We start from the raw sequence: 15,381 nt of genomic DNA, 5'->3' as shown, positions 1-15,381 counted from the left end.
GTTGGGAGTGTTTTTGTTCCAAGTGTTGTTGGAGCAAGTGGATCGGGCAAATGCATAACATTCTAGAGTTGCAGGATAGGGGTTGCAGATAATCCATATCTTGTTGATAGGGAGCGTTGAAAATGCAACAAGATGATAGATCTTAGTGGAAAGGAGTCGCCTTCACTAAGTGGGCCCGTAGGCTATTTTTGGCGCAAAGTCTATTTTTAGACTATGTCTATTTTTAGACATATGGATCATGGTCTATGAGTTGCAAGATGCTATTTGTGGATGATTGGTCATGTTGGTAAAAATAGATGGACTTCTATTTTTGGTTCACAGCGGAGTGATTAGAGTCTATTTTTATACTGCCAGGCTAAAAATAGAAACAGTCAAATATTATTAGCCCTTAGTAATATTTGGACTCTAAACATTATCTTATTCTCTTGGAGCACTTCAGTTCGAGCTACGGATGTGGCACATGCAGCTGACAGAAGGAATCACGTGGTTTCTTTTGTGTTAGTTGAGCTATTGCATGGAGGACTTCAGTTATAACTCATGCATGTGAGTTCTGTGGAGTTGGATGTGGAGTTGATGGAGTTGTGTTCAGTTTGACTTAGTTGAACTAGTTGTATTTAGTCTAACTAAAGAATACACTAGTGATGAGTTGTGTGAATTGATTGTTAATTCACTAATTATTAACTCATAAAGCAACTAAAGAATACATCAGTTAACTCAGTGCATGGACAGTTCAACAAAGACAGGTGTTAGAGGTAAGTGAAAGGGTGAGTTGTGACTATCAGTTGTGCGTGAGATTTTGCACATGCATGGATTGAGTAATGCCAATGAGGATTGCACAGTGTGGGCCAATATCAAGGCAATTGTAGCTTGTGCTCACGTGATTTTCACCAAGCATTGTGCAGTGGAGGCAGGCAAAGCAGCGGAGGAGATTTGAACCTATGACTTGTTCGAATCTGAGCTAGTTTTGTGTGTAACAGGTGGAGATAGTATTGAGTACTTGTGAGGAGTATTGTACTATGTATTGTTACATGTTCTCAATCATTAATATATAGATAGTGTGGGGTTTTCAGCTGTATGCTTTCCCTGGGTTACATACTGTGTTAATGTGCGCATGCGATTGATGTTTCATTGTTTTTAATGCTGCTAAATTGATGATCAACATATAGGAGGTTATGTATTGTGCATGTATTCCACAATAGTGTATAATCGGGATAATCTCTGTGAATAAGTGTTCATTATTCAAAATTTCTACAAAAACAACCATGTCCAAAATGTGTAACAGCAGAAGCTCCAAAATGGGTTGAGAAACAAAGCAGCACTATAGTGCGAAATACAAATGTTCAACAAGTAAACTACGAAGGCTGGAAGCCTTCCTACTTATGCAATACGAAGACCTCCAGCAGTCCTCCTTAATTCAAGGGGCTTCGCTGCTCAAAACTGCGAGTACTCAACCACTTTACAAAAGCTGCTCAGCTGCCCTTGGAAATAAACTTTGGTGGGCTGCTGAACTCCGAGATGATGGTGGAGAACTCGAGGAAGGGGCCATTTAGTGCAGGAGACACCCTTCCTATGAATCCTCAGCCTTGTCCCCTTATATTTGGCTATCAAATGGCCCATAAATGCTTGACCTTGGTCCAAAAGTTGTCCAAAAATATACAACAAACACGTATTAGCCTTCATGGTCAAGTGACTATTCTCATTCATTCAATTAAAATAAACATACTTCAAAAACATACATAAACTATGAAGAATGGTGGATTAATGGAGAACAATAGGCAAAATGAGCCCAATAAGTTACCCATTTTTGGGGCTCATCACTCGCGTTGCTAGCATTGCACTTTATCCCAATTCCATCACCAGTCTCCCTTCCTCTTGAACACACATGGTCATGAGTTCATTAATTGACTATTTATCCTCATGTGTGTTGTATGAGATTTTGAAGGGTCCGTATTGGTGCGAAAGGGTGTTCAAGATATAGTGCACCAGGAAGGACTTCGATATTTCAACCTCGAGTTTCTTCAATTGAGCCACAGTGTCCCTCATTTGTATGATGTGCTCATGTACACCTTTCACATTGATGAGCCTTAGGGATGAGAACTTCATGATTAGGGTGCTTGCTAGTGCCTTGTCTGAAGTGACGAATTGATCATCAATGGCTTTTAGCAAGTCTCGAACATTTTCATGCTGATCAACGGAACCACGAATACCAGCTGAAATTTTAGTCTTAATGAACATCATGCTTGGGCAATTAGATTGCTCCCATCGTTCATAAAGCGTGATGTATGCTGCAGTGTTGGTATTAGTGAGTGCCGGTGGTTCATCTTTCCTAATGGCATAGTCTATGTCCATCCACCCCAAATGAAAAACTCTTTTCTTCCAGATCTTATAGTTATCTCCCTTAAGTTTAGGGATATCACAACGAATATCAGAGAAATTTACAGGTTGTACAACTGCATAAAATTAAAGATCACATGCTTGTGTTAAAATTGAGGTCTAGATAAAATTTCATGCTTTACTAATGTAAATCATGCTTAAAATTGAATCTAATGACATAAAAATTGTCTGTGGACTAAATTTTCAATTCAAGCAGATTTTATTATTCTTTATGATAGAATTTATCAAATTATTCACTTAATTCATAATTCTAAAGGGTATATTATGATTATAATTTGATATAAATTCTATCTTAGATTTGAACTTTATGATAAAACTATTAATTCATAATCCCTATGGGTAAGTTATGAATAATTTGATATTCTATCATAATTAATTATATAAATATAATAAAAATTCTTGTGGGATAAAATTTATTATATTTAGTATAATTAATTACAATTAATGTCTAAATATTCTTTATGTGATCCTAATCAATCATAATATATAATATTATTTAATTAGAGATGTTGTGGCTATTCTCTAATCAATTAAGAATTATATGGATCACTAGACATTATTTTTTTTATGCATAAAAATTAGCATGAAATAAACTATAATATTCATGTATAACATTCAACAATGGGTCTCGTATACTCATCCAAAATAACATGTTTTAATTTAGAGTAGAAATAATCAATTCATGCAAATTAAATATGAACATAGTTAATAAATTTGCACAACAATTATCTAAATTGCATATAATTAAACCAAATAAATATTATAAACATAAAAATTGAGCAAAAATTAGACATATTTCCAAATAAATGCCTTAATTCAGAAAATTCTTGAAAATAACATTTAGCCAAACATGTCTATAAACATCAAGGCAGAGATAAAAATGACTCTGATACCAAATGTAAGCTAATGGAAGCATAATAACAATTCTATAATGCGGAATAAACACGTAAAAGAATCTAAAACTTGAATGCCCAAGAAATCATACCTCCGGCCATTGATGCTACTCACACTCCAATGTATTTTGTACACAACTGTAAAATAAATTCCTTCTGCTGCTCGAATATGGAAAATCAAGACCTAGTAGTTCGGTAAAGACTCGAACGCCAAAGCCAAAGCATGTGCATGACAGTGGAAATAGAAAACCAAACAAGGTTATTGAAAAGAGAATAACAAAAGGATTCCTCGAAAAGGAAACACCCGTAAAGGCGATGCATGAAAAATGAACATCAGCGAAGGTGGTGTCTGAAAAACAAACTGCAAGCAAGCTGCCCAAAATCGAACAGCATCAAAGATCACGCCTAAGAAAAATACGCCAAGCAGGATGCAGCAGGAATCGAACAATGAGGAGCAGCAACAACAGCATAGATAAAAATTCACCCAAAATCTCTCATCCATGTGGCACTTCCAAGCTCTACTCACTCTAACTTGATGGTGTAAGACTGAAGGGGATTGAGTTAGTGAGCTTGGGGACCAAACAGAAGTATTTATAGCCAAGCTTCCATCAAGCATCTGTTCCCTGTGTGTCAAGTGTTCCACAGAATATGGTAGAGAACTGCAGAAGGAGTAATAGACCACTCCAGGAGCTCCCAACAAGAAATTAATTAACTGCAGTTGGTTTCCGTAATTGAAGGAAATAACTGCAGTTAGTTTCCTAATTGAAGGAAATAACTGGCAGATTATTTCCAAATTATCGGCGGTCGTTAGAAGCCGTAAAGAGAACTTAACACCATCGACTTAATTTACCATGGTCTTGATTTTCTTTGTTTTTGTCTATCACCGTCACACTCTCTTGCTCCAACCACAACCTCTTGATTTTGCTCTCTTTTAATCTTTGAATCGTTCCTTCAATCGTTGGCGCAACTGCACAAGTACTGTCTCGCGCCACTGCAATTTAGGACAATACCTTACATTAAGTCTTTCCAAGGACATTAAATGTTCCACGCCTCACAAAGATTCTATCTTATGGCATTCTCCAATAAATAATTCTTGAAGCTATGTGAGCTGCTCCAAATCTTATATGCACTTGAACTTGGAACATGCATAAACCTCCAAACACCACAAATTTTTCAAAACTAGTAACTCTTCTATCTCAACGAGGTCATAAACATATAGGATTCTAAGCTTTGTGAGGTGTTCCAACCCTTGTATGGTCTTGGGTTTACTACATTCAAAAACGTTCAACATAAACAAAGATGTCAAATGTTTCCCTTGTATGGTCTTGAGTTTAATACATTCATAGACGTTCAACATAAACAAAGATGTCAGATGATCCAGAGATGACAACTCTTCTAGCTCATCATATTTTTAACAGTGTTAAAAGCAAAATGGGTCGAAAAACATTTTAACAGTGTTAAAAGCAAAAAAGGGTTAAAAGCAAAATGGGTCGAAAAACATTTTTAACAGTGTTAAAAGCAAAAAAGGGTCGAAAAACTTGTGGTACCATCCACCGAGTCTTAACGGCGTGTGATAAGAAAGTCCGAAAGCTATTCCAGTGCTTGTCAAATTAAAATGCCAACCATCTCTCCGTTTTACAAGCATGCTAATTTACTGTTGTTCAAAAATAATATATGCAATAAGAATAATTAAGACGGTGGCAATGTGGGATAAATATGTAGTTTCATTGCCACAGCCATGCGTGCCATCATCGTCATTAGCGTAGTCCTACGTCTGGAGGAAGAAGAAGAATACCTTCGCTTTCTCAGACGTGTGTCTCATAACGTCTTTTATTCCATCAATCGATTGGCTACGCACGTCCTCCAAATTTTATTTTCTGGGCTTGATGTGGGACCACTGTGCTCTTTATAAATGTATTTTTATAGTCTAAAAAGTATCAGGTTGAGGAAGGAATTTGTCTTCCAATGGGAGGTCACTCAACTGCAAACAAAGGAATTTCCTTTGGCTTTACTTAGCTATTACCGCATTTTCGTGTTACAACAAATGAAACCAATTACGAAGGCAATTTATACCTTCGTGATTTCTAAAGTTTATTATGCATAACAAATAATTAACAATTATTCAAAATTTAACAATTTTGAAATTAAAAATTTAAATAATGAATATACTAAGTTAAATTAGTAAGATAAATATCATATAAAAAAATTGTGAAATAGTTATCACATAATATTATATTGTATAAAAGAAATTCAAATTATATAAATAATATTATCGTGTATAAAGAAATTTAAATTATATTTTAATATTTTATATATATATATATATATAAAATTGTATTTTTTTATTTATATTGAAAAATAAATATTTATTTTTTCAAAATTAAACAATATAATTTATATTAAACTAATAAAATATACTCATTTGTTTACGAATTTTAATAATAATAATTTATGATTACTAGGCTAATTACGAATAAGACAACTATGGCCAAAATTTAGCCGTTTTCTTATTAAAATAAAAAAACATCATTCATATATATATATATATATTCTTTAAAAAACGACATAACCATTTTCCCATTAAAATAAGAAAACATCAAAAATAAATATATAAAAAAAAAAACAGTTATTCATTATTGAATAAAAAATATTTCCATCAAACATGCTCAATTAAAAAAACTCAACAAAACCCAAAAAAACAACTCCAACTAAACCTCTAAACACTGACAACAATCCAAAAGAATCTTTGCATCGTCTGTCCCGACTGCCAAAGATGAGATCAGACCCCAAAAAAAAAAAAAACCAGAGTTTTGACCAAATATAAATACAGCCGACAGGAAATCCATAGCCAACCTGAAATCTCCAACATTAACTAAAATAAATAAATGAATGAAAAAATTCACCGCTTCAATTCCGGATAGATATTTTAGCCCTCCATTTGACCCTAATCTTATAATGGACAATATGGCTTTCAAACTATTTATATGCACGATTACAAGAATCTAAGGTGATATCGCAGCTGGGCCCCAGTGGTTTTAAAAACTATATTTCCTTTATTTTGTGATAAAATGTGTCACACGGGAATTGGTCTATTTATATATTCTTTATTGGTGTTTTGGATTAAAAAGGAAAAAGAAGTTTGGATATATGGTTATTTTTTCTTAAAAAAATAGATGGTACGAGTGGTTGAATATTTTCTTTTACAGTAGAAATAGATTCATCATTATCAAAAGATTTTGGGCATTTAAAATCTTGAATTTTCACAGTTATAACATAGATTTTTAAACAAAATTTTGTTAAAATTTTACTTGAATTTCCATTGTTTTTAAGCAAATTTGCAACTCGTTAAATTCCAAGGCAAAATTTAGCTTTTTCTCAGAAGGGTGTTATTACCAACATTCTTATACACTTTGATGCTACCTGGAATTTAGTTTAGATGTAATTGCATTTCATATTTGAAAATGCACTCTCAAATTTAGTTAGGATTTAATTTTCATTTTCTATTTGAAAATATTGCAATACTTTTATACTCAAGCATACCTAGGCTTTCTTTAGGATTTAATTTTCATTTCTTATTTGAAAATATCATAATACTTTTATATTAAGCATACCTGTGTTGCATGACATTTTGGTTTCCCAATTAAATTTTTATATTGGTGAAGTTGTTATTAATCTTAGGTATTTACATAATTTCGTGGGATCTCATACACCAATTTGGTGTCTGGCTTGGCCCTGACCTTAAAATTGGATAATAATAACATGTTTAAGTATGGTTGGCATATCAAGGAACAAGGTTTTATTTATATTTTTTTAATGACAAGTTCATCATCATTATACATTAATGGGTGAACTCTGCACAATCAAAGTGCCCCAAGAGTTTTTGAGACTGTTGAATCCATATATGCCATCAAAAAACCAGTTTAAACAACACAAATCAAGATTTCACCACAAATTTTTCTGGTTCTATCTATAAATACACCAGAAACTCCACTAAGTCACACTCAAAGACAACTCCAGTCTAGCCTAGGCACAATGATCATTTACACGATACTTTAGCCAAAGCATAAGAAATTAGGTAAGTTGTAAAGTTGTTTGCATATTTATACTAGCATAGGTCCATTTTAACTTCGATCTACGTGTCGAGATGATCAAATCTCTTCAAGTGCAAACCTTTTTTTGGAGTGAAAAGAGATTTGATTAAGATGGATATGGGCTAATATTATATAAATTTCACATCTCTATATATTAAAATATTCTCCTTTCTCATTTTATTAAAACTTTCATTTAATCTATATGAATATCTAAGCAAAAAAAATAGTGGTAGTGAAGGTAGAGGGTTTAGATAAAAGAAAAAATGTATATATTTTTTTATTTTAGATTTACTTAAAAAATGTTACAAATTAAATTAAAATAAAATATCTATAAAATATTTAAATTGTAAAATGAATTATGGTTTTTTGGCATGTATATTGATAAGCCATGGTATTGTAAGAAAACCTATTTACAAGTAAACATAACTCTCCATTTTTTATTATTAAAAGAAATGTTTTTGAAGGTTTATCCCTCTTTTCTCTTGTGTTCTTGGATTTTGCACTATATTCTATGTGATCACTTTGAATATTTGTAGTTAAATACACTACAATTTTTGGGTCATTTTACTTAATTGTGTGGGAATGTATAGGCCAACACGTAATTCCTTTGACGTGATTTTTTTGCAATGAAATGCATTATGTTTCTCAAATTTTGTGTAGACTTATAGACATATTCCAACATAACATGCTCTCCATCAATTCATGGTGATAAAAATGGAAACAGTTCCATACTAGTTGATCTTGAAGGATCAAAATTCCTTACTTAGGTGACAAAAATGTGTTTATTCAATGTCCCTTTGAGTGGCCCTCCAGATGTCAAAAAAGTGTCCAACATAAATGTAACAACCCTGGTGAAAATTCCATGTAATAAAAGTTAATAAAGGAAAAATAATAACCATGGTTATGAGACACTTATTCCAAGTTGAATGTTGGGCAAAGACATCCTAGGGTGGGTGTTCATTTGGTTTGTTATGGCTAAGGAAATTGGAAAAGGATTTGAAAAGGAAAGAGGCATTAATTGACATTTTGTTTATGAAAATAATGGAAATTAGGAGAAAAAGAAGGTGAAAGGTCATTGGTTTCATGTGAGGAGGAAAATGAAGGAAAACAATGGAAAATTAAGAAAATAGTGTTAGCCTCACTCTCCTAAAAATAAAAAATAAATCCAATTATTAAATTAAAAAATAAAAATAATGAGAATTCCTCAAACTAAGGGGTCTAGTTTTGGATGAGAGATTCACTCCAACTAGCTCTCCTAAATTAGTGTGTAAGTTGAGAAATTGTCTCAACCAAGTGAGTTTAAGATGGACGCACTATCTTAAGACCACTTGCTCATGTATTTAAATGTATTATTAAATTATTTGAATAAGAGAGAATTACATGAGTATGAGAGACCACCAATTCATGCATATTGTTTTGTGTCCCAATCATCTAATTTTTAAATTATATTTGATTCAGGAATCACCAATTGGTTTGTGATTTTAGGGTTTATATAATTTTTATTTTCGACGGGAGTGATAGAAATATTAACATATTTTCATGCCAGAATCCCCTCAATTCTAAATAACATTGGAGCGTAGCTATATGAGGTTTCTAAAAATATTCCTTCCTTCATTTTCGAATTATAATTCATTATTTTTTCTTCGATGATTGACTCCATGCATTCATCAATGTTGGCTTAGGGGGTCCTGTAGGTTTTAACCCTGTACAGAAATTACCTGCATACGAATTCTTAAACAAAGAAAATAAACAATGCGAGAGCATAACCCATAAAACACATATGCATAGAGATTTTTCCCTGGATCCCAAAACCGGGACTACCAACTTGATTTTTCATTATGTCCCTTTCAATGTTACAATACATATTTATACATGCCGAAGCATCCAATACCATGGACCAAAAAACCATCGCGTCCAATACCATGGACCGAAAACCATCGCGTCCAAAAAACATGTGCGAAAATCATGCACAAAACCATAGGTGGGTCTGCCCAACCTAACATATGGTCCAAAACCAAAATTTTCCGGGGCGGTGCCCCGGACCCCATAAAGTGGGGTTACGGGTGCCCTTCAAACCCCCTATTAACTACGTGGAAAGAATATAACACAACCCAACAATCTCCCACTTGTTGTTTTCTTTCCACAGGGGGCCACAGGAGAGCTTAGTCATTTTTTCAGCCCTGAGATTCCCATTGCTTCTGTACACCAAGAGAACTTCTCAGAGCTCACAGATTTTGTCAATGCATCTGCAGTATTCTTCAAAGTGTCCACCTTTACCAGCAACACCTTTCTGTCTTCTATCATATCCCTCACAAAGTGATACTGAACATCAATGTGCTTTGTCTTTGAATGATAAGCAGGGTTCTTTGCCAAGAAAATTGCACTTTGGCTGTCACAGTCTATTCTTATAGCTCCCTGTACTAACCCCATACTTGAACACAATCTCTGCAACCAAACTGCTTCCTTGCTTGCATGAGTGGCTGCCATGTATTCTGCCTCTGTAGTTGATAGTGCCACTACAGATTGTTTCTTACTCATCCAACTGACTGCACCTCCAAATAGGTTAAACACATAACCACTTGTAGATCTTCTCTGATCCAGATCTCCAGCCCAGTCTGCATCAACAAAGCCATGAATATCCAACACTCTGTCCAATCCTGGTCTTCCTTGGTAGCACAAACCATAATCACTAGTGCCACGCAAATACCTGAAAACCCGCTTCACTGTTGTCCAGTGCTCCTTCCCAGGTTTTGACATAAACCTGCTCAATACTCCCACTGCATGTGCAATGTCTGGTCTAGTATAGACCATTGCATACATCAGGCTACCCACTGCACTTGCATATGGAACACGGGACATGTCTCTTCCTCTTCTTGTGTCTTGGGACACTGTTCAGCAGATAAACTCACACCTACAGGAATAGGAACCTTCACCGGTTTATTATCCTGCATATTAAACCTCTGGAGTATTGTCTCGACATACTTCCTCTGGTTTAACCAGAGCTTCCTCTTTGACCGATCTCTTTTAATTTCCATGCCCAAAATATAGTTTGCAGCACCAAGATCTTTCATGTCGAATTTGGAGGACAATTGGGTCTTCAAATCCTGGATAATTTCTTTGTCATTTCCAACCAGCAACATATCATCCACATACAAGACCAGATAAATAATACGGTCACCAATTAATTTAAAATACACACAATGATCTGCTTTGCTTCTGGTGAAGCCAAGTCCCCGTATAAATGTATCAAATTTCTGATACCACATCCTTGGTGACTGTTTTAACCCATACAGAGACTTCTTTAACTTGCATACCAGTTCTTTCTTACCCTTCACCGCAAAGCCTTCAGGTTGCTTCATGTAGATTTCCTCTTCCAAATCCCCGTGAAGAAATGTTGTCTTCACATCCATCTGTTCTACCTCAAAATCAAAAGTAGCAGCAACAGATAAAAGTAATCTAATAGAAGTTACCTTGGCAACAGGAGAAAAAATATCACCAAAATCAATTCCCGGCACCTGGGAATAACCTTTTGCTACCAACCGAGCTTTGTATTTCTCCACCTTTCCTTCTGCATTTGTCTTCTTCTTGAACACCCATTTGCTGCCAATGGGTTTCCTTCCAGCCGGCAACTCCACCAGATCCCAAGCCTCATTTTTGTGCAAAGATGCCATTTCATCGACCATGGCCTCTTTCCAGAGTTTTCCATCCTCTGAATCCACTGCTTCCTTCACAGTTCTGGGATCATTATCAGTAACAGACAAAGCAAAATTTGAACTGAAAGCAGATGGACTATACCTTTCGGGCTGCCTTCTTTCTCGAACTGATCTTCTCACAGTTGGAGTTTGTGGCTGTTCATCTTCTGATTCCTCCTCTGCTGCAAAGTCTGATTCTTCCTCCTTTGGCTCAAACTCTATCTTCTCAGGTTCCTTTGGTTGGACTTCATGTTGAATAACATCTTTTACCTCTCTGAACAACACATCTCGGCTGTACACAACCTTCCGTGTGACTGGGTTCCAAAGCTTATAACCCTTTAAACCATCCTTATATCCAATAAAGATGCACTTTTAAGATTTACTATCCAACTTGGTTCATTTCTCCTTTGGAACATGTACATATGCATCACATCCAAATACCCTTAGATGTGAAAGAGAGGGTTTCTTACCAGTCCATACTTCTTGTGGAGTCTTATCCTCCAATGCTAATGAAGGTGATCTATTGATCAGGTAACATGCAGTATCCACTGCCTCTGCCTAGAATTCATGTCCTAACCCGGCACCACTGAGCATGCTTCTTGCCCTTTCCATCAACATCTTGTTCATTCTTTCTGCGACTCCATTTTGCTGAGGTGTATATGGAGTAGTCTTCTGCCGTGCTATACCACACTTCTTACAAAATTCTTCAAATTCCTTGCTGCAAAATTCTCCACCATTATCTGTCCTCAGCACCTTTATCTTCTTCTCTGTCTGATTTTCCACCAGAGCCTTAAATTCTTTAAACCTGTCAAAGACTTCAGATTTCTTCTTAAGAAAATATATCCATGTATTCCTTGAGAAGTCATCTATGAATGATACATAGTACACAGACTTACCCAGTGATGGAACCTTCACAGGTCCAAACACATCACTGTGCACAAGCTCTAATATCTGTTTCGTCCTCTTACCACCAGAGGGGAAACTCACCCGATTTTGCTTCCCATATACACAATTTTCACAGAAATCAAAATCCAGAGAGCTATTATTCATACCTTCTACCATACCTTTACCATGAAGTATTCGAAGGCCCTTCTCTCCAATATGTCCAAGCCTTTGATGTCACAACATGGTCTTCTCTCCAGAGACCACTAGATTCTCTACTCCATTTTTAGGAACCATAGAACTATTGCACCCATCAACAACAATGCTACCTTGCAGCTTGTACAGAGTTCCAATCCGAACTCCCCGCATTAATAGCAGTGCTCCTCGAACCATCTTGCAGGTATCTTTCTCGAACACCGTCTTTACACCTGCATCATCCAACTTGCTTACAGAAATCAGATTTCTGGCCAATGCAAGAATATGTAGAACACCCGGAAGTGTTCTAACCCTTCCACCTTGCAACTTCAACTTTACTTTTCCCCGACCAATGATTCTAGCCTTCCTATCATCTCCTAAGAAGACATCACCACCATCGTATTTCTCATACTCGCAGAACCACTCTCTATGGGGAGTGAAGTGAAAGGATGCACTTGAGTCAATCAACCATGCCTCATGATCTACATGTGTACTTGAAGAAGCCAAGTACACATCCCCACCTTCATCTGAGGTGGTTTTCGCCTCTGCAGAAGGAGCATCATCAGATCCCTTTCCTTTATCAGGAGCTTTAGATTTACAATCCCTTCTGAAGTGCCCTTCCTTTCCGCATTTCCAGCACACCACCTTTGTAGGTTTTCCTGGAGATTTAGATCTCCTCTAGATTTAGATCTCCCACTCAATGACTTATTTTTGTTTCTGTTCTGGGACCGTCCTCGTACAGACAAGGCATCACCATTTTGGTTGTCCATATTTTTCCGTCTCATCTCCTCCGTCAGCAAGGCTGAGACTATTTCATCAAACTGCAAAGCAGTTGCATTGCTACCTATTGCAATAACCAGACTATCCCACGAATCTGGTAGAGAACACAACAGACTGATGCACTTATCTTCATCTGAAATTTTAATATAAATCAACTGACTTACCACAGTATTAAACGCATTCAGATGCTCTGTCACCGAGTCTCCATCTTTCATCCTCAGGTTATACAGCTTTTTCTGCAGGAACAGTTTATTCACCAGAGACTTAGATTGCTACAAAGTCCCTAACTTGACCCACAAAGCCTTTGCCGTAGCTTCCCCTGATACATTCAGCAATACTGAATCCGAGACACACAATCGTATTGTGCTCTTTGCCTTCCGATCCAACTTCTTCCATTCTTCATCGATCACTCCCACTGGTTTAGTACCCGGATCTACCGCGATCCACTGATCTTTATCCACCAACAGATCCTCCATCTTGAGTTTCCACAACTCAAAATTCTGACCATTGAACTTCTCAATCTCTATCTTTCCACTGCTCACCATCTTCTTTCACCACCAGAATCGATCTCGTAGATCTCCCACTGAACAGGGTCTACCACAGGCCCGAGCGAAACCCCTCAGCAACAAAGGCGTCCCCTTGAAGCCAAAATTGCTCTGATACCAAATGTAGGTTTTAACCCTGTACAGAAATTACCTGCATACGAATTCTTAAACAAAGAAAATAAATAATGCGAGAGCATAACCCATAAAACACATATGCACAGAGATTTTTCCCTGGATCCCAAAACCGGGACTACCAGCTTGAATTTTCATTATGTCCCTTTCAATGTTACAATACATATTTATACATGCCGAAGCATCCAATACCATGGACCACAAAACCATCGCGTCCAATACCATGGACCGAAAACCATCGCGTCCAAAAAACATGTGCGAAAATCATGCACAAAACCATAGGTGGGTCTGCCCAACCTAACATATGGTCCAAAACCAAAATTTTCTGGGGCGGTGCCCCGGACCCCATAAAGTGGGGTTACGGGTGCCCTTCAAACCCCCTATTAACTACGTGGAAAGAATATAACACAACCCAACAGGTCCTAACCTAGGTTCAAAGTTAGTTGCGCCAACCAACAAATCCCTACACTACTAGCCCTTTTGGCAACAACCCACGTAGCGCAAGCTGCAGCCTCACCCGAAGCAGTATGAGGGGATGCAAGAACTAAGTTTCCACATCCAGAGACGAGTATGATGTCTTTTAGTGCTCTAAATATGCCTTCGCGCAGATCTACAAGCCCCTAGGGCTCGGTACTGCAACTCTACTAAACGTACTTCAAACCTTCGCGAATGTCCACAATCGGTCTTTGCAAATCCTTAACAGTATGTTTATGTACTTACGCGCATCAGAGAACAACTCTAGACTAGGGCTTGCATAGATAAGCTCGGGTTATTAATAAACATTAGATCATTCATAAAAGTCTTCAAGGAATTACATAAACATGCTTGTGTACATCATCTAACAATTATTCAATAGAATCGTGCATCATTAGATCAATATTTCATAAACATATTATCCATCCACATCATATATCATAAGAAAAAGGTAGACAGGAATAAGAAAATACACACAATATTTCTTCGGTAATATTCTTTTATTGATCTTCAATATGGTGTTATAGAATCAAAACTACCCTACGAACTCAGCTGCAAAGGTCCGTGCACTCAACTGCAGACTCTGTCTAGGCCTCTGCGCACTCAGCTATAGAGCCATTCTCTCCTATCTGACTCACCTCTCTGTGTTATCTTCTATTGACCCATTACATACATGATCTGCCTTAGACTCTCTAAGACACGCCTATTTATAAAATCCCATTGTCCACGAACCATGGGTGAATCTCAAAGCCGACTCATCTTTACATAAACATGTCTATTTGGGCACATCACTCCCGACATTCAAATCAATACAATTAGGGCTCATCAAACCCTAATTCAGTTGTTACATGCCCTAGACAAGTCATCAAATTGAATGCTTCCATCCATGAAAGTTTCCTAGCTTGAAACCCTGCTGAGATGCCTCCTTGAGACACCAGCACAGTCTTGTTCTGGGGTAACTATGTTGCAGAGAAGGTAGGCCCGTTCAGGCCTGTACTGTAGTGCACTTAGGCCCTCTTTGATGTGTGCTGGGTGACAATGAGCGAAATTCACATTGGATTATGGGAATATTCTCTTATTCTAGAGCATTCTAGAAGGATGCCTAGCCCTTATCTCATCCTATGAGGTCGAATTTGGATAGGCTATAGATAAATTATCCCTCTATCCTCTCATCCCTTTCTCCATGGAAACTAACTCCAATTTTGGAAAGCCATTCAATGCCCAATTTATGACATAACCACCTGTATTTCCCTATAAATAGACCACTCATCATAGTGATCAGGGGGCTGAAATTTGAAGATTG

General features: G+C 36.7%; 1 non-coding gene across 1 annotated transcript; it reads right to left on the bottom strand.

Annotated features, from left to right (window-relative positions):
- Nucleotides 1-4,807: 4,807 nt before the first annotated feature.
- Nucleotides 4,808-4,932, bottom strand: LOC149234215 (U6atac minor spliceosomal RNA). The gene has a single exon (XR_016246925.1). It is a non-coding gene; the product is annotated as a U6atac minor spliceosomal RNA (small nuclear RNA).
- Nucleotides 4,933-15,381: the final 10,449 nt, after the last annotated feature.

This window comes from Pinus tabuliformis, chromosome 8 (genome assembly GCF_031772625.1).
Source record: "Pinus tabuliformis cultivar Carrire ecotype Pingquan chromosome 8, CPIR1, whole genome shotgun sequence".
In the NCBI taxonomy this organism is placed as follows: Eukaryota; Viridiplantae; Streptophyta; class Pinopsida; order Pinales; family Pinaceae; genus Pinus; species Pinus tabuliformis.
Note: the sequence above shows the minus strand (reverse complement) of the source record. Positions and strands in the feature narration are given on the sequence as shown.